Source organism: Cervus canadensis, chromosome X (genome assembly GCF_019320065.1).
Source record: "Cervus canadensis isolate Bull #8, Minnesota chromosome X, ASM1932006v1, whole genome shotgun sequence".
Lineage (NCBI taxonomy): Eukaryota > Metazoa > Chordata > Mammalia > Artiodactyla > Cervidae > Cervus > Cervus canadensis.
Genome location: NC_057419.1, coordinates 130,831,378 through 130,853,489, shown reverse-complemented (window position 1 = coordinate 130,853,489; position 22,112 = coordinate 130,831,378). Strand labels below are relative to the sequence as shown.

Genomic DNA, 22,112 nt, shown 5'->3' with positions numbered 1-22,112 from the left:
CCCACTGATGAATAGAACATCTGTTTTTGGTGTTAGAGGTCTTCTAGGTCTTCATATGACTGATCAGCTTCACCTTCTTTGTCATCTGTGGTAGGAGCATAGACTTGAATTACTGTGATGTTGAATGGCATGCCTTGGAAAAGAACGGAAGTCATTCTGCCATTTTGGAAGTTGCACCCAAGTAGTACATATTAGGAATCTTTTGTTGATTATGAGGGCTACTCCATTTCCTCTATGGGATTCTTGTAAACTATAGTCGATAGTCATCTGAATTAAATTCACTCCTTCCCTCCAGTTTAGTTAATTGTTTTCCAGGATATTGATGATTATTCTCACTGTCATGTGAGTATAAATCTGAAGTCGAGCTAATATGTTAATATGGATATGGAAAGTCCTAGTGCAGTCACTAAGAAAATAAAATGTAAACTATATCATTAAAGTAAACCAAGCTTCACTGAAAACATTAATTTACTAATGAAGGCAAAAAACATAAAAAGGACAAAAAATATGAATTTTAGATAAAACAAAAAATAAAATGGCAGTCCTATATTTGATCATGTTAATAATGATACAAAATATAGATAAACTGAACAATCTAATCAAAAAGCAAACATTTTGAGACTAGATAAAAAACATAGATCCAACTATATGCTATCTATAGGAGACATAATTTAGAGTCAAAGGTATAGATTTTAAGTGAAATAACTGAAATATATGTATCATGTAAACATCAACCAAAGAACAAATTGGATATACTGTACTCATGTCAACCAAAAATGATTTTTATTAAAAACTGTTACTAGGGGTAAAGAAGAACATTTTATAATGATAATCAGGGGACTCTATTAGGAAGACACAACACACCTAACAAGACAATCGAAAAATGCATGGAGGAAAAAAGAAAACGATAGAATTGAAGAAGTAGACAATTCAACAATAATTTTCTAGACTTTACTAATAACAATTTCAAAGAGGGATAGAAAGACTAGGTAGAGGATCAGCAACGAATAGAAAATTGATTAATAATGTAAATCAGCTAGACCTAACAGATGTTTATAGAGCAATTTATCCAGTACAGGATAAGCATTCTTAAGAGTGCAGGGAACATTCTTCAGGATAACCTATATGCCAGGGTGTAAGACAAACCTAAATAAATATTGAAGAGTTTAAACCACATCGAGTATGTCCCCTGAATATAATGAAATTAGAAAACAAAACACTTTGAGAAACAGACAAATATGTGGAAGTCAAGCAACATACCCCTAAATAATCAAAGGGTCAAGAAAGAATCAGAAGAGAAAGCAGAAAATACAGTTGATCCTTGAACAATGTGGGGCTTAGGGCACCAACCTTTTCTGCAGTTGAAAATCCATGTATAACTTATAGGCGGCCCACTACGTGGTTCTTCCACACCCGGGATTTCACCTCTACAGGTTCAACCAGCTGCAGATGATGTAGTGTTGTAGTATTTACTATTGAAAAAAAATTTTTTGTATAAGTGAACCTGCACAGTTCATACTGTTGTTCAAGGGTTAAATTTACTTTGAGAATAATGAAAGCAAAAATACACTACACCTATGTGAGGGGAAAAAGCAACAGAGTTCCAGGAAAACATCTATTCCTGCTTTATTGACTATACCAAAGCCTTTGACTGTGTGGTTCACAATAAACTGTGGAAAATTCTGAAAGAGATCAGCATACCAGACCACCTGACCTGCCTCTTGAGAAACTTATATGCAGGTCAGGAAGCAACAGTTAGAACTGGACATGGAACAACAGACTGGTTCCAAATAGGAAAAGGAGTATGTCAAGGCTGTATATTGTCACCCTGCTTATTTAACTTATATGCATCATGAGAAATGCTGGGCTGGAAGGAGCACAAGCTGGAATCAAGATTGCTGGGAGAAATATCAATAACCTCAGATATGCAGACGACACCACCCTTATGGCAGAAAGTGAAGAGGAACTAAAAAGCCTCTTGATGAAAGTGAAAGAGGAGAGTGAAAAAGTTGGCTTAAAGCTCAACATTCAGAAAACTAAGATCATGGCATCTGGTCCCATCACTTCATGGGAAATAGATGGGGAGACAGTGGAAACAGTGTCAGACTTTATTTTTGGGGGACTCCAAAATCACTGCAGATGGTGATTGCAGTCATGAAATTAAAAGACGCTTACTCCTTGGAAGGAAAGTTATGACCAACCTAGATAGCATATTAAAAAGCAGAGACATTACTTTGCCAACAAAGGTCCATCTGGTCAAGGCTATGGTTTTTCCAGTGGTCAGGTATGGATGTGAGAGTTGGACTATGAAGAAAGCTGAGCACCGAAGAATTGATACTTTTGAACTGTGGTGTTGGAGAAGACTCTTGAGAGTCCCTTGGACTGCAAGGAGATCCAACCAGTCCATCCTAAAGGAGATCAGTCCTGGGTGTTCATTGGAAGGGCTGATGCTGAAGCTGAAACTCCAGGACTTTGGCCACCTCATGCGAAGAGAAGACTCATTGGAAAAGACCCTGATACTGGGAGGGATTGGGGACAGGAGGAGAAGGGGACGACAGAGGATGAGATGGCTGGATGGCATCACCGACTTGATGGACATGAGTTTGCGTAAACTCCGGGAGTTGGTGATGGACAGGGAGGCCTGGCGTGCTGCGATTCATGGGGCCGCAAAGAGTCGGACACGACTGAGCGACTGAACTGAACTGATGTGAGGGGATGTAGCAAACTAAACTCCATAGGCAGCATAGTAAACAATAAATAGTACAGCAAAATAAAGGAAATAGAGAATAGAAAAAAACACATATATACTAAAAAAATGAAAATTTGGTTTTTTGGAAAGTCAATAAATTGACACAACTTTAGTGATATTGATCAAGGGAGAAAGAAGACCCAAATTACTAAAATTAGAAGTAAAAAAGGACAAATTGCTACCAACTTTAGAGAAATAAATATAATTGTAAAGGAATAACATGGCACTAATTAGAAAATTTAGATGAAATGGACAAATATCTAGAAATACACAAATGACTGAAATTGACTCAAGAAGAAAATGAAAGTCTGAATAGGAAAGAGGTAGAACTAGTAATTTTTAAACTTCTTGCTCAACCTACCTCATAAAAGTCCCCCTACCATACCAAGACCCAGATAGCCACACTGCTAAATTCTACCAAATATTTAAATGAACATTCATGCCAGTTCTCCACATATGCATTCTAAATGTACCCATAGAAGTGGAAAGGAACATTTCCCAGTTCATTCAATGAGGCAGTATTACTCAGATGAAAAAACTAGAGGTCAGTTATTTTGAAGAATTCTCCTCAATTTTGCTCTATCCAATATTTGTTAATGATGAATATCATCTTTGACAGGAAAATGACGGAAATGATGCTATGTTCATATCATCTTATTCTATCAGGTGGTTCATGATTTCATTGTGTCCCAATATTAATGATGTTCACTTGGATCACTTGATTAAAGATGTTACTGTCAAGCTTCTCCACTGTCAAGTTACTCTTCCCATTGTATAATTAAAACATTACTTTGTATTTTAAAGTACATAAATATTTTAATTCTCACCAAACTTAGATTTATTAATTTAGCTACCTATTAATTAATAGTCTCTTATTTTACTAAAGTATTCATGATCTGTCATTATCATTATTTATTTTGATGTTCATATTGTTCCAGCCTTGGACAGTGGGAACCTTAAGCCGGGATGTCCTTTTGATAGTTCCCCATCATTTTTTTGCACAATTTGATGCTTTTGGTACAAGATATTCCAGGCTTATATTGTACCTTCCCTGACCTAGCCATGGAATTAACAATTTCTCCAGGAAGTCCCAATTATTTTTACTGGAAAATACTATTTAGAATCCAATATTGAGCCTTATATGTACTCATTACTTACCATTTCCTTGCACTGAACAGAGTCTGGGAAATGTACATGTGCGTGTGCATGCCTGTGTATGTGTGTATCCTCCCTATATAACTCAGGTTCTGATATCACAAAGTGCTGGATTGTCCACAACCCATGTGAATGCCTTTCTCAACATATTCAGACTCTGACACAAACTCCAGACAACCCTTTTGTAAACATACTCCACTTATCCTGCTTGGGATTTGATACTCTGCACTGGGACACCCCAGTGTGCAGATACTGTCCTTGTTTCACTCAGCCTCTAACTGCCCACACAGAGCTGGCCTATCTCCATCCATGGATGCCCTCCTCACCTTGCTTGGCCTCTGACTTTCTGCACAAATCTGCCTCCTCCTTGTGGATTTCCTCTTCTCTGGACTTAGGCTTTTACTCTGCATGCCTGGCCAGCCTCCTATTTAAATCCTCTGGACTAAACAGACTCTTGTGGCAGGCTGCTCTGCTCTGTGAAGGCCTCTTAATCCCACTTTAGCACTGACTGCCCATGACACATCCTAGCATGGATATCCTGTTTTCCCTGCTCAAATTCTAACATCTCATACTACACACCTCCTTTCCCTGCTCTTGTGGATCTTATCATTTCACCCTATTTGAGTTCTGACTCCACATATTAGGCTACTCTGACTGCATGGACAGCTTCTTCACCCCTAGTTTATCTCTAGCATCTCATCTGGCCCACTATGGCTCTATGTTCCCCTGTCATGGATGCCGGTCTTGATTGATATCACCAAATTGCTTTATGATGAGTTGCTCAGCAAGAGAGAGAAGGGGAAGGGAGAGGGTAGTTCTTGAATTGAATTTTGATGCATAAGTGAGCATTGCCAATCAAAGACAGATAAACCACATTTCAGGTAGTGAACTTGTATGTGAAAAATGGGGTATAATAAAAGAAATTCTTCAAGTTTTTATTTTTTTTCCAGAGGGTTACTGAATAATGCATCAAAACTTTTTGAAGAAACTTTCTTCCTCCAGTGTAAAATGACCCCTTCTACCTTTATCATATTCTTAATGTGTACATGTGTCTATGTATCTTAGTCTATCTGGGCTGCTATAACAACATACAAATCATGGAGGTGCTTGTGAACAACAGAAAAATTTTTTTTCTCACATTCAAGATCAGGGTAGCACTATGGCCAGATGAGTGTCTTTTTCTGAGTTACAGACTTCTCTCCTACAGGAAGTCTCCTGCATGACATGTCCCTATGACAACAGCTTCACAAGTTCATGGAATGCATTTTTCACACCTGCCCAAGAGGTAGATATTATGACTTCATTTTGCAAATGAGGAAACTATAATGGCCCAAGTTCTCAATGTAAGGATCTGGGATGGGAGCCACCAAACTAGACAGCCTATGTCACCAGTGCCTAGAATGAACAGGGCAAGTATGGACACAGTTCAGACCTGGGTTGTCTCTGAGAAGACAGAGAGTTGGAGGGGAGGGAAAGAGAGGAAAGGCGAGTGGAGAGGAGTGTACCAGAGGGAAATTGGGAGGGTTCTGTTGGGGGGAGCCATGACGAGGAGAGGGAGCAGTGGGCATATGTGGGGAGGGGTCTCCACATACTCACCTTCCTTGAACACCCCGTTGACAGAGAAGCAGAGCATCATTTCCTGAGAGAGAAGAGCCCAGTTACTCAGCACCCCCTAAACATCATCCCTACATGTGGCTTCCTGCCCCGCCCCAAAAGGGAGGAGAAGATTTTCACCACCTGGAAACACATGTCCACCACAAAGAAGCTGAAGTCATGCTGAGTTTTGGGCAATGCACAGAGGGCATGCATAAAGTCATGTTTTGTGTGTTTAAGCAGCTGGACATGCAGGTCTGTGGGAGAGGACAAGAAAGTGAAAATCAGGCCTGCCATGCCATGGACACTGTGATTGCTTCCCTCACCACCCTTTTCCACCCAGTCTTCCCACTGGGTCCTTGAGATTCTTCATATTTCTTTTGTCCAAGAAGTATGCACACATGCTGCTTTAAGGAGACACAGAGGAACAGTGGGTGGTGGTCTGGCCAGCATAGGTGTCAGCAGGAGCTAGCCTGTGTCTTCTGGGGAACCACAAGACTTGTAGGAGAAGTCTGGGCTGTGATACTCACAGGGCTGTGTCCTCTGGTTGGAATGGAATGGGCAGGGAAAAGCAGACCTCCTCATGCTAAGCACCCAGGAGACGGTCCCCATAGTCATGGATCAAGTAATACCTGAGGAGGGAGCAGTGAAAACAGTCTATCTCTCTGGTATAGAGCTTGGGTGGCCTCCCTTGTCCTAGCCCTCCCCTTGCTCAGATTCTCAGGAGTAGTTACTGCTGCAGGAATTGCAGGATTAGACTCTTCAACTCTTCAGATCCAAAGAAGTTTCCCTGGAATCAAAACAGTCCTCAGGACCAAGGCTGACATTCCCTCATGTACTACCTAGAACCCTGCTGGATCCTTTGTGCTCACCTTGCATGTTGTTAAGAACTTGGGGGCTTCAACAGCACACTTAGACACTGAGGGTGTCTCCTGGCCACCCTGGGGGAGGGAAGAGGAAGTCAGCAGTGTATTCCAGGTTATGGTTTTGGATGATCAGGCAAAAGGATGGGCCCAGGATGGTGTGGGGGTCTGAGGTCAGGGGCGACAGGGTCCTCAAAATGCCAGCGGCTGGGCTATATCTTCAATCATCTCCATGGTGTCCCCAAAGCCTGTGGTGAACATGGCTGAAAAAGATCCAGAGACTCAGATTCCCACAGAGAATGGTACACTCCCCTCCCCCAGGACATTCAAGGGTCAGGTTCAAAAATGGAACTTGAATAGGTCCTAATGGGTTTCAGAGTAGTTTGTAGGCACTGTCAATGCTATTTAGAGGAGACTGTGATCAAGGAATGCACTTACCAAGCTTAGTAACCTTGGAAACAATTCTAAGGATGGTGCTGTCAAAATCAAGACAAAAGAGAAAGGTCAGTGAATCTGTGGAGGTGATCCTCCTTATGGGAGCAAGTCACTTACAGCAATCACAGCCCTGTGTGCCCTCCACAGAGCAAAGTATCCTAGCATTCCAGCACCCAAAGGTCACCTCATCCAGGTCACAAATCCATGGATTGACCCAGAGGGAGACTGTTCCTTCCATTCCTTCCTACCATGCCCTCCTTCATCTCCTTTCCCCTGGGTAGCTCCCAGCCAGACTGTTCTGACTCCCTTCTTCAGTACGACAAGGGCCAGCACTTAAAATCCAGTCTGCTGGCCTTTCTTCCACTCCCTCCCTTCTTCCTTCCTCCAGGGCCCAGTGAAGGCTGTGAAGAGAAGATGATATGGGGGGGATTGGGGGGATAGCCCAGTGCTTTGCTACCTCACTGGGGGTTCTGCATTCTTTCAAGTCAGGACATACCTCAGGGATGGCCCAGTATGCTGTGGCAGAGAGGTGAATGAGGTGGGGCTCAGGAGGTAGGGAGGGAGGTGGAGGGGGATGAAGACAGGGAGTGGACAGAGAAGTGGAGAGGTGAGAGAGACATAGGGGTGTAGACACAAGGCAGAAGACCTTAGGGTGGTTGACATATCAGGGAAAGTGGTGCACACATTGTTTTTGTCTGCACACATCCCTTCTGGTTCCAGCTGCTGACCCTCGTCCATCTCCCCTGCAGCCTTCACCTGGAATTATGGGGAACACTCACATGGACCAGATGGCTCTGCACCCACACCCTTCCTTTCCCTACAAACCCACTTCTGCTCCTCTGTCACCACCCCATGAGCCCTCCCACGTTCCTTTCAAAGGAGGATCTATCTGGGTGCCCCACCTCACCTCAGTGTTGGAGAGGTTCACATTCTTGGTGGTGGAAGCATTCTCCATAATGGTGGATAGGCCATGCACCAGGTAGTGCTTCTCGTTGCTCAGATCCAAGGAGAAAAGCTATGATGAGTAAAGAGAGTAAGGATCCGAAAGGGAGTAACTGAAACCAATCTGCTTTTTCTACCTGATCTATCTGACCACCCTCACCATCAGGTCCAACACTGGGCCTAGGTCCTCAAGTTGGGCATGATCCCTGGATGGATGTGCAGTGAGCAGCCATGCCATTTCTATAGTTCCATGTCATTCCAATATTACAGGTCATCAAGACTCCAGAAAGCCAGAACGAGGGAGACAGAGGCTGAGAGGGTCCCAGCTGGTGCACTTTCAGCACAAACTCCTCCCCATGATTTTATCTCTGAGTGCCCTACCCAGACAGACCCTCTACCGTCACCTGCCCTACAATTACTGCTGTAGCCACACCAGGGCCAAAGTGGAGTCTCTGGATATCAAGAGATTAATGGCAGGCATCGTATCATTTGTTCATGGTCAGTGCAGAGTTAGGGACGGGGATCAGTGGCTTTGAGTCTGAGGGTGGGGCGGGGGGGGAAGAGGAGTGTCTGAGTATGAGTGTACAGCTTGTGTTGAGTCTACATTCCCTTTATCTGCTCCACCTTTTCAGACTTAAGTGCCCTCTGCACAGATTGGGATGTGTCACAGGGCTCAACAGAGATAGATATCTACAGAGAACACAAGAGGGGCTGGGTAAGCATCAGGAAATATGTACACAGGATCAAGCAAAACCATGCCCCTCCCCTGCCCTTTTCATCCTCACTGAAAATCTTGCCAATGTCATTCTTCAATGCACAGGCAATGTTGGCATTCTCTACAAAGAATTGGGCTTGCATTTTCTCATAGTGAAACTATAGGGAGAGTGACAAGAGAAACAGAATATGAGACTAGATCCAATCCTCTGTGCCTGCCACCTACCCCATTTCCTCTCATTGCCTCCACGTCCTCTCTTACTTCAACTGTAATGAAGGGCACACCGCATTGTTTCTGAATCAAATTAAGCAGCCACTTCTCATCATATTTTATACCAAAGGAAATCTGGGAGCCAAAGAACAAATGGGAAACAAAACTGATACAATAGAATAAAAGGTTAATGTAAGACCTGACTCTGTCTTTCAATAAGACCTTTTATCAGGCTTTAAATCATTTTCGAAGGTAGGACAATATCTCTTATCATTAACTTTGGCACCAGACATGGATTTTCTGGGTAACTTTTTTTTTTCATTCAACTACTTTCTCTGAAAAAATCAAGTTAGTAGGTTTCACAGGTGCTTCCTTTAATAAAGTTCCACATCAGGTACACCTCTGCCTGCTCCTCGGACATGGACCCCAGAGACTCAACCGCCTCCCACACCCATCTAGAGCCAAACACGTGATCTGGTGTGAAGTGCTCCATCTCCCTGGCAGTAGTTTCCTCCTTTGCTTTTAAACAAGCTCGCCCATGTTCCTCCTTACAGGCAGTCTGTTTCCTTTCTATTGCTTTTCTGAACTCACCCTTAGAAGAACTAAGAAGATACCCCCTAGTAATAACAAGAGGGATTACCAAATCTAATGTCTCAGAAAAGTTCCCAGCATCTCTAAACAAATCCAACATGACTCTCTCATGTCATCTTCTACACATTAGGTCCATTTAGCCAGTACACTCACTATGAACTTGAACCAGCTCCCAAAGATCTTATCCTATCTGTTTCTCTCCATTCTTCTCTCTGGAGGCTTTTGCTTTGTCTCTATGTTAATATGCATTTAGTCTTGTTTCCGAAAACTACTTCTCTGAGGATGGGGCAGAATGGCATATGGAGCACTGTGGGGAAGTCGAGAGAAGAAAGTGGTCCATATAGGCTTGGAAAGTCTTCTCTACATATTCCCAAATTATTCCAGAGCTACAATGAAGAGTGCACAAACACTAAGCTCATCCCATCATTTTTCATTATGCCCGGTTGGAAAGAAGAATGACATGTTTAACTGTAAGGTTTTGATTTTCACTGATTGGTACATGTCACCCCAGCTGACTGGTCACTTACTATCTTGCTTGGTTGTCCATATGGGCATCACCTGCTTCTGAATGTCTATCTTGCTGCTGCCTGGAAGTAACCTATCTAGACCAATATTTGTATTGCCTTTGGTAAATACCCCAGCTTCATGCTCTTCTTTGTAAAAGGTTCACTTTATCAGTGTGCTATAAAATTGACAACAACAGATCAGTGATCTCAGTACCAGAAGTCCTCGGAAAATATCATGGCTACTGAAGAAATATCATTGACTTTAGAATCTGAACAGAAATGTATCACAGTGCTAAAAATAAAGGCTGAGAGACCTCACTGTGGCTCCATTTTTCAGGAAATGAGAGGTAGGGAGAAATCACAGCCAATTAGAAAACAGGCACTGGGAAAAGGGTCTGGATCTAGAGTGTAGTCTGTGATGTTAGACCCTGCTCTACTTGGTTCAGGCTAGGTGACCTGGGATAAGTGGCTTTTCACCCCCATGCCTCATTTCTCTGCTCTGTTCTAGGAGGACAATAAAACATACCCTTAAATCTACCACAGTGTGATAGTTCAAGAGTCAAAGTGATCTAGCTCCCTGAAGGAAGAATTAGAGAAATTAAAGATAAGTCTGATGAAAAGATCCAGAATGGAGTCTGGAGAGATACAATATGGAGATTACAAAAGAAAAGTATAGAGAATTACAGGTGATGCAAGGAATATACCTAACACATGGCTAATGTGAGTCCCAGAGAGGAGAGGGAATAGTGGAGAATAGTTATTTGAAGAGAACTTGGTTGAGAACTTTTCAAAAGTAACAAGACATCAACTCAGTATAAGAATATTAATAAGAGAAAAAGTATAGTGGAGGAGAAATATTCTTAAAAGAATATACATTCATTTCATAATCATGTAGCCAAAACTTGGAAATTTGGGACTAAAGGTTTCAATCAATCTAAGATAAATACTATAGACTCTTTCTGGGGCAGAAGAAATATCATCCCTAGTAGAGGCACACAAAGACTATTAAAAAATTACATTGTGAATATATAGGCAAATTTAAATGAGTATTGTCTATAGAACATGATTGAAATTTCCTCTGGGGATTTAAATATGTAGACAATGATAATGTGTGACAATAAATATGGAGACAGTTTAGGGAATCAAAGTGTCTCATGGTCCCATAACTGTCTGAGCAGTTTTTCTTTTTTCTTTTTTTTTTTTATCTGAGCAGTTTTAAAAAGATAATTAACTAGTATTAGATTGTGAAAATGCAAAAACGTCCATTGTAATCTGAGGGGTGAACACTACAAGAATAGCAAAAGAATGTTTACCTAGATAGCCATGTGAGCAAACGATTTAATACCTACAAAACATTAACCATATAAAAGGAAAGGAAAGGGAAAGAAACTTAGAAGAGGCAAAAATAAATATACAATAATATTATATACAAAAACAAATTATATCCATTTATATTAAAAGATTCAGGCTAAATACTCCAAATAGAAAGGCATTTTACCAGACTGGACAAGAAACCTTTCATCAAATACTCCTGAAAGAAACACATGCAAAATTTAATCATCAAGAAAATTAGAACATAAAAAATGGCAAAATGTACACCTTTTCCACATTAACCTCGGAAAACTGGTATAACCATTTCAGTAAAAGGTACACTTTAAAGGGAAATTTCTTTATGATAACAAGTTCGGTGCACTAAGAAGATAATAATGCAGATTCTAAATTTGTGTGCATCTTAAAGCCAACACAAAAAGCAAAAACTGACAGAAATAAATAATGGACAAATCCACAGTCACAGTGGGAAATTTTAAAACATCTCACTGAGTGACAAAATCTTGGCTAGAGAGAGAAGATTTTAAAATATGACTTTAACAAATTTATTGAATTGACATAGAACAATGCACATAAATACTCATCGAACATTCCAGAATAAATCACATGCCAGGCAATAAAGCCTCAAAAAGTTTCTACGGACTAATACAATTTACCCTGACTAATTAATGTAATATTCAGTAGTAATGGTGAGTTTTCTGCCCTTCCCCACCTCTACTATAAATCCAGAGAATATTAGTTTACATAATCCTACCCTCCACCTAGGTGACCCTCGCCAGTGCCCAAACCTTACACCTGAGAAGATCTCTTGTCTCATACCTATTCCTTAGCCAGGGAAAGATATTCATGTCAGCCTTGGCCATTTTCACTAGAGGGAAGGTTTACCACATGGAATCAGGATGGGTGTGTCAGAGCCCCCTTGGTCCATTTCCTCAAGAGACTAGAAAATAATCAGTCTGGGCCCTCTCCCCACTTTCCCTAAAGGACGTCAACTGGTAGGTGGGTCCTGTGGTTTGGGGAGGGGAGGGAACCCTGAAACCTTCCTGCTTTCAGGAGTTCTGAAGAGAAGGTCTCATGCATACCATTCATCCATAGGGTGGCTTGAAGGCAGAGATCTGTCACCACCGTCCTCACAGGCTGCCCTAGAAGAGAGCCTGTGGGTCTGAAGCTGGAAGTTTGTAGAATATCAAGGAAGGCTGCTGAGGAAGGAGAGCGCAAGCCCCAGACCACATTGTCATAGCCACACAAAGAAGATGGCATCCTGCATTCCATCAAAATGCAGAAAAATACACCTTTTTCTCAAGTGCACATGGAACATCCTCCATGATAGACCACATCTTGGGTCACAAATCAAACCTCAGTAAATTTAAGAAAATTGAAATCGTATCAAGCTTCTTCTCTGACCAGAATGCTATGAGACTAGATAGCAATTACAAGAAAAACACTGTAAGAAACACAAACTCATGGAGATTAGGCAACACATTTCTAAATAACCAACAGGTTACTGAAGAAATGAAAAGAGAAAAAAATCTAAAAACAAATGACAATGAAAACATGACAACTCAAAATCTATGGGATGCAGCAAAACAGTTCTAAGAGGGAAGTTTATAGCAATACAATCCTTCCTCAAGAAACAAGAAAAACATTGAATAGACAACCTAACTTTACACCTAAAGCTACTGGAAAAAGAAGAAGAAAAAAAAACTAAAATTAGTAGAAGGGAAGAAATCATAAAGATCTGAGGAGAAATAACTGAAAAAGAAACGAAAGAAACAATAGTAAAGACTAATAAACTAAAAGCTGGTTCTTTGAGAAGATAAACAAAATTAGCAAACCCTTAACCAGACTCATCAAGAAAAAAAAGAGAGAAGAATCAAATCAACAAAATTAGGACTGAAAAAGAAGAGGTTACAACAGACAATGCAGAAATACAAAGGATTATAAGAGACTGTTATAAAAGTTATATTGCAATAAAATAGGCAACCTGAAAGAAATGGACAGATTCTTAGAAAAGTTCAATCTTCCAAGACTGAACCAGGAAGAAATAGAAATTATGAACAACCGAGTTATAAGCACTGAAATTGAAGCTGTGATAAAAAATCTTCCCAAAAGACAAAAGCCCAGGACCAGATGGCTTCACAGGAGAATTGTATCAAACATTTAGAGAAGAGCTATGCCTATCCTTCTAAAAGTCTTTCAAAAAATTGCAGAGTAAGGAATGCTTCCAAACTAATTCTATGAGGCCACCATCACCCTGATACCAAAACCAGACAAAGACAACACACACAAAAAAGAAAACTACAGGCCAATATCACTGAAGAACATAGATGCAAAAATCCTCAACAAAATTTTAGGCAATAGAATTTAGCAACACATCAAAAAGCTCATGAACCACGATCAAGTTCAGTTTAATCCAGGGATGCAAGGATTCTTCAATATAAGTAAATCAATCAATGTGATACACCATATTAACAAATTGAAAGGTAAAAACCATATGATCATCTTAATAGATGCAGGAAAAGCCTTTGACAGAATTCAGCACCCATTTATGATGAAAACTCTTCAAAAAATCAGCAGAGAAAGAACCTACCTCAACATAGTAAAGGCCATATATGATAAGCCTACAGCAAATATTATTCTCAATGGTGAAAAAGAGAAGGCATTCCCCATAAGATCAGGAACAAGACAAGGGTGTCCACTTTCACCACTATTACTCAATATAGTTCTGGAAGTCCAAGCTACAGCAATAAGAGAAGAAAAAGAAATAAAAGGAATCCAGATCGGAAAAGAAGAAGTAAAGCTCTCACTGTTTGCAGATGACATGATACTGTACATAGAAAACCTTAATGGCAGTATCAGAAATTTACTAGAGCTACTCAGTGAATTTAGCAAAGTTGCAGGATACAAAATCAATACATAGAAATCACTTGCATTTCTATACACTAACAAAGAAAAATCAGAAAGAGAAGTTAAGGAATCAAATCCATTCACCATTGCAACAGAAAGAATTAAATATCTAGGAATAAACTTACCTAAGGAGACAAAAGAACTGTACACAGAAAATTATAAGACACTAATGAAAAAAATCAAAGATGATATAAACAGATGGAGAGGTATTCCATGTTCCTGGGTTGAAAGAAGCAATATTGTGAAAGTGACTATATTACCAAATGCAATATATGCAATCCCTAACAAATTACCAATGACAATTTTCACAGAACTAGAACAAAATATTTTACAATTCATATGGAAACACAAAAGACCCCAAATAGCCAAAGCAGTCTTGAAAAAGAAGAATGGGACTGGAGGAATCAAGCTTCCTGACTTCAGGTTATACTACAAAGCTACAGTCATCTAGACAGTATGGTACTGGCACAAAAACAGAAATAAAGACCAATGGAACAAGATAAAAAGCCCAGAACTAAACCCATACACCTATGGGTACCTTATTTTGACAAAGGAGGCAAGCATATACAATGGGACAAAGACAGCCTCTTCAATAAGTAGTGCTGGGAAAACCGGACAGCTACATGTCAGTTCAGTTCAGTCGTTCAGTCGTGTCTCTTTGCGACCCCATGAACCACAGCATGCCAGGCCTCCCTGTCCATCACCAACTTCCGGAGTCCACCCAAACCCATGTCCATTGTCGGTGATGCCATCCAACCATCTCATCCTCTGTCGTCCCCTTCTCTTCCTGCCTTCAATCTTTCCCAGCATAGGGGTCTTTTCAAATGAGTCAGCTCTTCACATCAGGTGGCCAAAGTATTGGAGTTTCAGCTTCAACATCAACTATAAGCAACTATAAGCAAGGTGAAAAGACAACCATCAGAATGGGAGAAACTAGTAGCAAATGAAAAAAACTGACAAAGGATTAATATCCACAATATACAAGCATCTCATACAACTCAATGCCAGAAAAACAAACTGCCCAAACTAGTCAAAAAGTGGGGAAAAGACCTAAACAGACATTTCTCCAAAGAAGACATGCAGATGGCTAACAAACACATGAAAAAAAAAAATGCTCAACATCGCTCATTATTAGAGAAATGCAAATCAAAACTACAATGAGATGTCACCTCACACCAGTCAGAATGTCACTCATCAAAAAGTCTACAAACAATAAATGCTGGAAAGTGTGTAGAGAAAAGGAAAGACTCTTGCATTGTTGGTGTGAATGTAAATTGATACAGCGACTATGGAGGACAATATGAAGAATCCTTAACAATCTCGGGCTAAAACCACTATATGACCCAGCAATCCCACTCCTAGGCATATACCCTGAGGAAACCAAAATTGAAAGAGACACATGTATCCCATTGTTCATTACAGCACTATTTACAATAGCTAGAACATGAAAGGAACCTAGATGTTCATCGATAGATGAAAGGATAAAGAAGTTGTGGTATATATGCACAATGGAATATTACTCAGCCATGAAAAGGAACACATTTGAGTCAGTTCTAATGAGGTGGATGAACCTAGAACCTAGAACAAAGTGAAGTGAGTCAGAAACAGAAAGATAAATACTGTATTCTAACACATATATACGAAATCTAGAAAAATGGTACTGAAGACTACTTACCAGGCAACAATGGAGAAAAAGACATAGAGAATAGACTTATGGACATGGGGAGAGGAGAAGAGAGGATGAGATGTGTGGAAAGAGTAACTTGGAAACTTACATTACCATATGTAAAATAGATAGCCAATGGGAATTTATCGTACAGCTCAGGAAACTCGAACAGGGGCTCTGTATCAACCTAGAGGGATGGGAGGGATGGGAGATGGGAGGGAGGTTCAAAAGGGAGGGGATATATGTATACCTATGGCTGATTCATGTTGAGGCTTGACAGAAAACAGCAAAATTCCGTAAAGCAATTATCCTTCAATAAAAAATAAATTAATTAAAAAGACTAACAACAACAAAAAAAGGAAGATGGCATCCTAACAGGAAGTCTCTTCCCCGAGGGCATTGAGGAGGGCTAGAGGAGACTAAACTTCCTGTAATTACTGCCCTCTGAGATCGCTACCAGCCTAACATCCAGGGGACTCTTTCCAACAGTATCACCCCTGCAGAGGAGGCCAACTAGAATCAGGAGGCTTAGGAGATCTTGATACTTGCAGCTACAAACACACAGAACTCTCTGTGCCAGACTCTGCATCAGCTACATTACACCGTGTTACTTCACTCTGCAGACCCAGAGAACTGTGAGGGTCAGCAGTAGGAAATGCTCAGTACTTGCTACGTTGCATCTGTTCTTTCCTGTATTCGCCACAAGGGGATTCTGATATCAGAGTCATCAACTTTCCAAGGTTACTGAGGCTTACAGACGTACTGCCCTTGTCTAGGTTCATTCAGATGCTACTAAGAGAAACACAGTGGAATTGAACTCCATGGAATTGAATATGACTTTTCCAAGCATAGCTTTACTAAATACTTGGTGCGATGTAGGGGATTTTCTGAAGTTTATGCAAAGTACCTGACTATTCTAAAAGTAATCAAATGTCTACAATTAACTTTAACCCACTCCAGAAAGATCATACCAAAACAACAGCAACAAAAACCTTGAAAATATAAAGGAAATACCAAACAGAGTTTGGTGGGTTACTGCAGTGACAGTAGGGAAAAAAAAAAAAAAAAGTTGACTTTCCTTTAAAAAAAAATAGCTGTCTACATTGACTGTCATAGCTGTCAAGTATCCCCTAGTGCAGGGCTCCCCAACTCCTATTGGGAACCGATCTGCACAGCAGAGAGTGAGCTGAGGAAGGAGTGAGCAAGGAAAGCTTCATCTGCTGCTCCCCACAGCTCCCCATCGCTGGCTTTACTCTCTGGAACACCCCCTTCCTTAGAACCAGAACTGAAGTTCTGAAAGTCTCAAATCAGAGGTTTTCTGAAGATGGAAGTAGGGAGAAGCCTGGGCTCTACTTCATGAGCCAGAATCTTCTGGACATCTTTTTTTTCATTTATTTTTATTAGTTGGAGGCTAATTACTTCACAACATTGCAGTGGGTTTTGTCATTTAAGATCTTCTTTCCTTTCCAGTTCTCTGGGACCTGAGAGAAGTCCAATGCCTGGGAGAGGTGAGGAAAGACTTCATATGAGTGTGTGAACATCTGAGGTGAGGGAAATGTAAGATGCAAATGCATAAGAATACACAGATACATTGTCAAGTCAAAAGTTGAAATTTTTGACTTTTTATGAAACAACATCTTGGGAACATTTTTATAACATGTAAATATATAGGGACTTTTTGTCAATTACTTGTTATTTTCAAGTGTTCCTCTGAATAAATTATCCTAATCACAAGATTGCAAACATTAAAAATGTATACTTAGAAAACAAAACTATTCCTAACCTTCCATCTACATGATCACCTTATCATGACTCACACATACACAAGATGTCCAATGTAAAAAGATTAGGGCATATTTTCCAGATGTTTTTCTCTTTGGGCAATGCATATACCTATGTTAAAGCATTTGTGTAGGTATGTAGTTCTAGATATAATGTTGTTTATAATTTTCAATTACAGGGACATCCCTGATTGTCCAGTGCTTAAGACTCTGCACCCCTAATGCATGGGACACTGGTTTGATCCCTGGTTGGGTAACTAAGATCACACATGTAGCAAGGTACAAAAGTAAATAAATAAAATAAAAATGTAAGTTATATAAGTAAATGTATGCAAATTAATTTTTCATTTATTATGACATCTTCAGGTTTTCCCTTCTTCAGTTAATAGTTTGGCATCTTTCCAGATGATTACTGAAGAAGCATTTTGGTTTTTAGATGAATTGAATTGCTTGTGATTATTTTTTGTCTTTTCTCTATTGGTTATCAGAAATCCTGTTTTTTCTTGCATATGAGCAGAAAATCTGTAATTCTGTTTGAAATGATGTCTCCCAACTTTTCAATCTTTTAAGTTTTTTTCTTTTGACAGTAAAAGAATTCCTTTAATTTTCATGGATTTTTTCAATATAAAAATAACACATCTATGATTGAAAAGGGCATCCCAGGTAGCACAAGTGGTAAAGAACCTGCTTGCCTGTACAGGAGACATAAGACACAGGTTCGACCCCTTGGTTGGAAAGATCCCTTGGAGGAGGGCATGGAAACCCACTCCAGTACTCTTGTGTGGAGAATTCCATGGACAGTAGAGCCTGGCAGTGTTGCAAAAAGTTGGACATGACTGAAGCAACTAAGCATGTATGACTGAAATTCTACTGAGAATTCTAGATTCAAAGACTTGAGCGCCTCAGAGCAAAATGGAAAAGAGCTTTAGACCAAAATCTGCATTGTTGAATAATGGGGAATTATTTAAATATGTGTTTGCTTATAGAAGATACTATGTAAAGTACATCTGGCCTAATATACCTCCATAAAGGATCATTTCCTTCCCGCCATTGAGTCTAATTTCCTCTGCTTCAACCTGAGACCCATGCAAATCCCTCAGGACCTTTCAATTCCTGGGGCCTTATATCCAAGGAGTGGATTTCACCTACATCATCTTCAAGACCAAGACATGGGGGAGAGTGTTGTCAGAGGACACTATCAACATGGCATTGACACCAGGACAACCAAAACTAGATATGTGACACAAAAAAAGCTTAGAGCTCTGTTACAAAGTTAATTAGAGCAATTGAAGGGAAGCTAGAAAAAAAGCCCAAGTCTTCTGCAAAGCAAAATGTCACATATAAAGGAAATCAAATTATTGGCAAAATATTTAGAACATATTTTAGATCAAAGGTTTATTATTATATAATATAAATAAATCTGATCAGTAAAGAAGGTCATTTAAAGTCTCTTAAAAATTTTGAATGAGAACTATGATTCACAAGCATATAAAATCAAGCAAATACAGAAATAATTATATACGCAAGTATATATACGTGTGCAATGCTGGGAAAGATTGAAGGCAGGAAGAGAAGGGGATGACAGAGGATGAGATGGCTGGATGGCATCACCAACGTGATGGTCATGAGTTTGAGCAAGCTCTGGGAGTTGGTGATAGACAGGGAAGCCTGGCATATTGCAGTCCATGAGGTCGCAAAGAGTCGGGCAGGACTGAGTGACTGCACTGAACTGATATGCGTGTACATATACTTACACATGCATATACACATAATCATGCATATATGCAAATAGAACATAGTATTTATGCATACTGTGAGCAAAATTTGGAAGAAAAGTTGTTCATGGACACTTACTTATCTAATATTGTACACAGAGAAATATATCTGTGGAACATAAACTAAATTATCAAGAATATACTTCTTGTTATGGAAAAAGACTGACTGAAAAAACATAAAACATTTTCTCTATCACATACACATCCCTGCACCTCATTAGTTTTGAAAAGAAAAATATTAATTTGAAATCAGAAAATTAAATAATGTAAATTTTATAACATTGCAGTATATACTTAGTTGTGAATTTTATTGCAAAAAATAATATATGTGACTTAACTGTATTTGGGACCTATTTTAATGGCCCACAATGCTGCACATCATGTTCCTACTCATTGGCTGGTTCCAGCCTGGAACCCACGCCTTCTGAACCTAAACTTTACTCTTCGTACCAATTCACTCAGCTTTGCCTCAATTATAGATACAAGTATATGTTGGAAATATTGTGAGTTGGTTGCACACCACTGCAAGAAAGCCCATATTGCAATAAAGTGAATAACAATTTTTTTGGTTCTCCATGTCAAGTAAAATTTATGTTTATACTGTACTGTAGACTATTAAGTGTACAATAGCATTGTCTAAAAATCGAAGTATATATCTTAATTAAAAATACTTGATTGGTGGGGGGAGGAGCCAAGATGGCAGAGGAGTAGGACGGGGAGACCACTTTCTCTCCTACAAATTCATCAAAAGAATAACTGAACGCAGAGCAAACTTCACAAAACAACTTCTGATCACTAGCTGAGGTCATCAGGCGCCCAGAAAAGCAGCCCATTGTCTTCGAAAGGAGGTAGGACAAAATATAAAAGATAAAAAGTGAGACAAAAGAGCTAAGGACGGAGATCCGTCCCGGGAAGGGAGTCTCAATAGAGGACGTTTCCAGACACCGGGAAACCCTCGCACTGGCGGGCCTGGGGGAAGTGTTTGAATCTCGGAGGGCAACCTGACTGGGAGGGAAACAATAAATAAAACCCACAGATTACGAGCCTAAAAGCAACTCCCAGCAGAAAAGTACCCCAGACACCCGCATCCGCCACCAGCAAGTGGGGGCGGAACGGAGAGGAGCCGGCGGCATTGCTTGGGGTAGGGTCGGGCTTGAGTGCCCTGAGGACAATCGGAGGGACCTTTTGTGAGTTACCAACTTGAACTGTGGGAGAGCAAAAGAGAGAGAGAAAATTAACCGGCCCGAACACACTGCCGGCCGTTCGCGGAACAAAGGGACCAAGAAAGTCCAGAGAAGAGCTCGCAGGCTGCGGACCGGCCCAGCCCCGCCTGAGGCAGGAGGCAGGGGGGAGGGGAAGGGGGCAGGCTCAGCCCCAAGGACCGCATCCCCTGCTGCACTGCAAACAGGCCTCCAGTTTCTAATCAAAGACCTCCTGAGATCCTGGATGGTTGACATCCGCTGGGAGGGTCGCGGCGAGACACAGGGCACAGGCACCCGACCGGCGCGGGCGGGGACTGGGGCTGGGGACGCGGAGGGCAGAAGGCGCACGCACCTGTCTGGCCCCAGCGGAAACTGAGACTGGGACCGCAGAAGGGAGTGGGTGCGCCGCACCCGGGGAGAGTGTGCCAGTCAAGCCCCTGGCTGCCTGGACCGCTCTGACGGGGAAGGCACAAAGAGCAGGCGCAGCTTTTTGTTCCGCGCTTTTGTGGAACACCCGAGGGCTGGAACCGCGCGCAGCGCAGGGCACGCTCCATATAGAACAGCCGGGAGCCTGAGCAGCGCAGACGGAGAAAGCAGCGTCAGCCCCTCCCCGCAGGGCCAGCCCCTCCCCGCAGCGCCAGCCCCTCCCCACAGCACCAGCCCCTCCCCGCAGCGCGACGGAACTAGCTACCTGAATAAGAGTCCACCTCCACCCGCCTGTGTCAGGGCGGAAATGAGGCTGTGAAGAGACCGGCAAACAGAAGCCAAATAAACAAAGGGAACCACTTCAGAAGGGACCGGTGCAACAGATTAAAATCCCTGTAGAAAACACTGACTACACCGGAAGGGGCCTGTAGATATCGAGAAGTGTAAGCTGGAACAAGGAGCTATCTGAAACTGAGCCGAAACCACACTGACTGCAACAGCTCCAGAGAAATTCCAGGATATATTTTTACATTTTTTTTTTAAGTAAGAAAAAATAATATTTTTTCTTTTTTCTCTTTTATTTTCCTTTAAAATTCCCTATTACTCCCCCATTATTCCTTAACTTTCATTTTCATAGATTTTTACGAATTTTTTATTAGGGAAAATTTTTTTTCTTTCTTCTTTTTTTCTTCCTTTTTCTCTTCTATTTTCTATTTTTCTTTTTCTCTTATTTCTTTTAAAGTCCGCTAGTACTCCTCTACTGCTCCTTAATTTTCATTTTCAATACACTATAACCTTACCAAAAAAAAAAAAGAAGAGAAACCTTATTTTTAATCTGAATTCCATATATATTTCTAAAATTTTTTGTGTGTGTTTTGGTTTTTGTTTTTAATATAGTATTTTTAAGAGTCTAACCTCTACTCTAGATTTTTAATTTTTGTTTTTCAGTATATGATATAAATTGTGAACATTTAAGAATCCAGTATTCAGTTCCCATTTTTATTCAAGAGTGTGTTGATTATTCTCACCCAATCTTGACTCTCTGTTTTCTACATCAGAACACCTCTATTTCCTCCTTTCCCCTTCTCTTCCCAATCCAATTCTGTGAATCTTTGTGGGTGTCTGGGCGACGGAGAACACTCTGGGAACAGACAACTGTGTAGATCTGTCTCTCTCCTCTTGAGTCCCCCTTTTTCTCCTCCTGCTCATCTCTATCTCCCTCCTCCCTCTCCTCTTCTTCATGTAACTCTGTGAACCTCTCTGGGTG

General features: G+C 40.8%; 1 pseudogene; it reads right to left on the bottom strand.

Annotated features, from left to right (window-relative positions):
- The window catches only part of LOC122435742, a 28,913-nt pseudogene extending 16,565 nt beyond the window's left edge, over nucleotides 1–12,348 (bottom strand).
- Nucleotides 12,349–22,112: the final 9,764 nt, after the last annotated feature.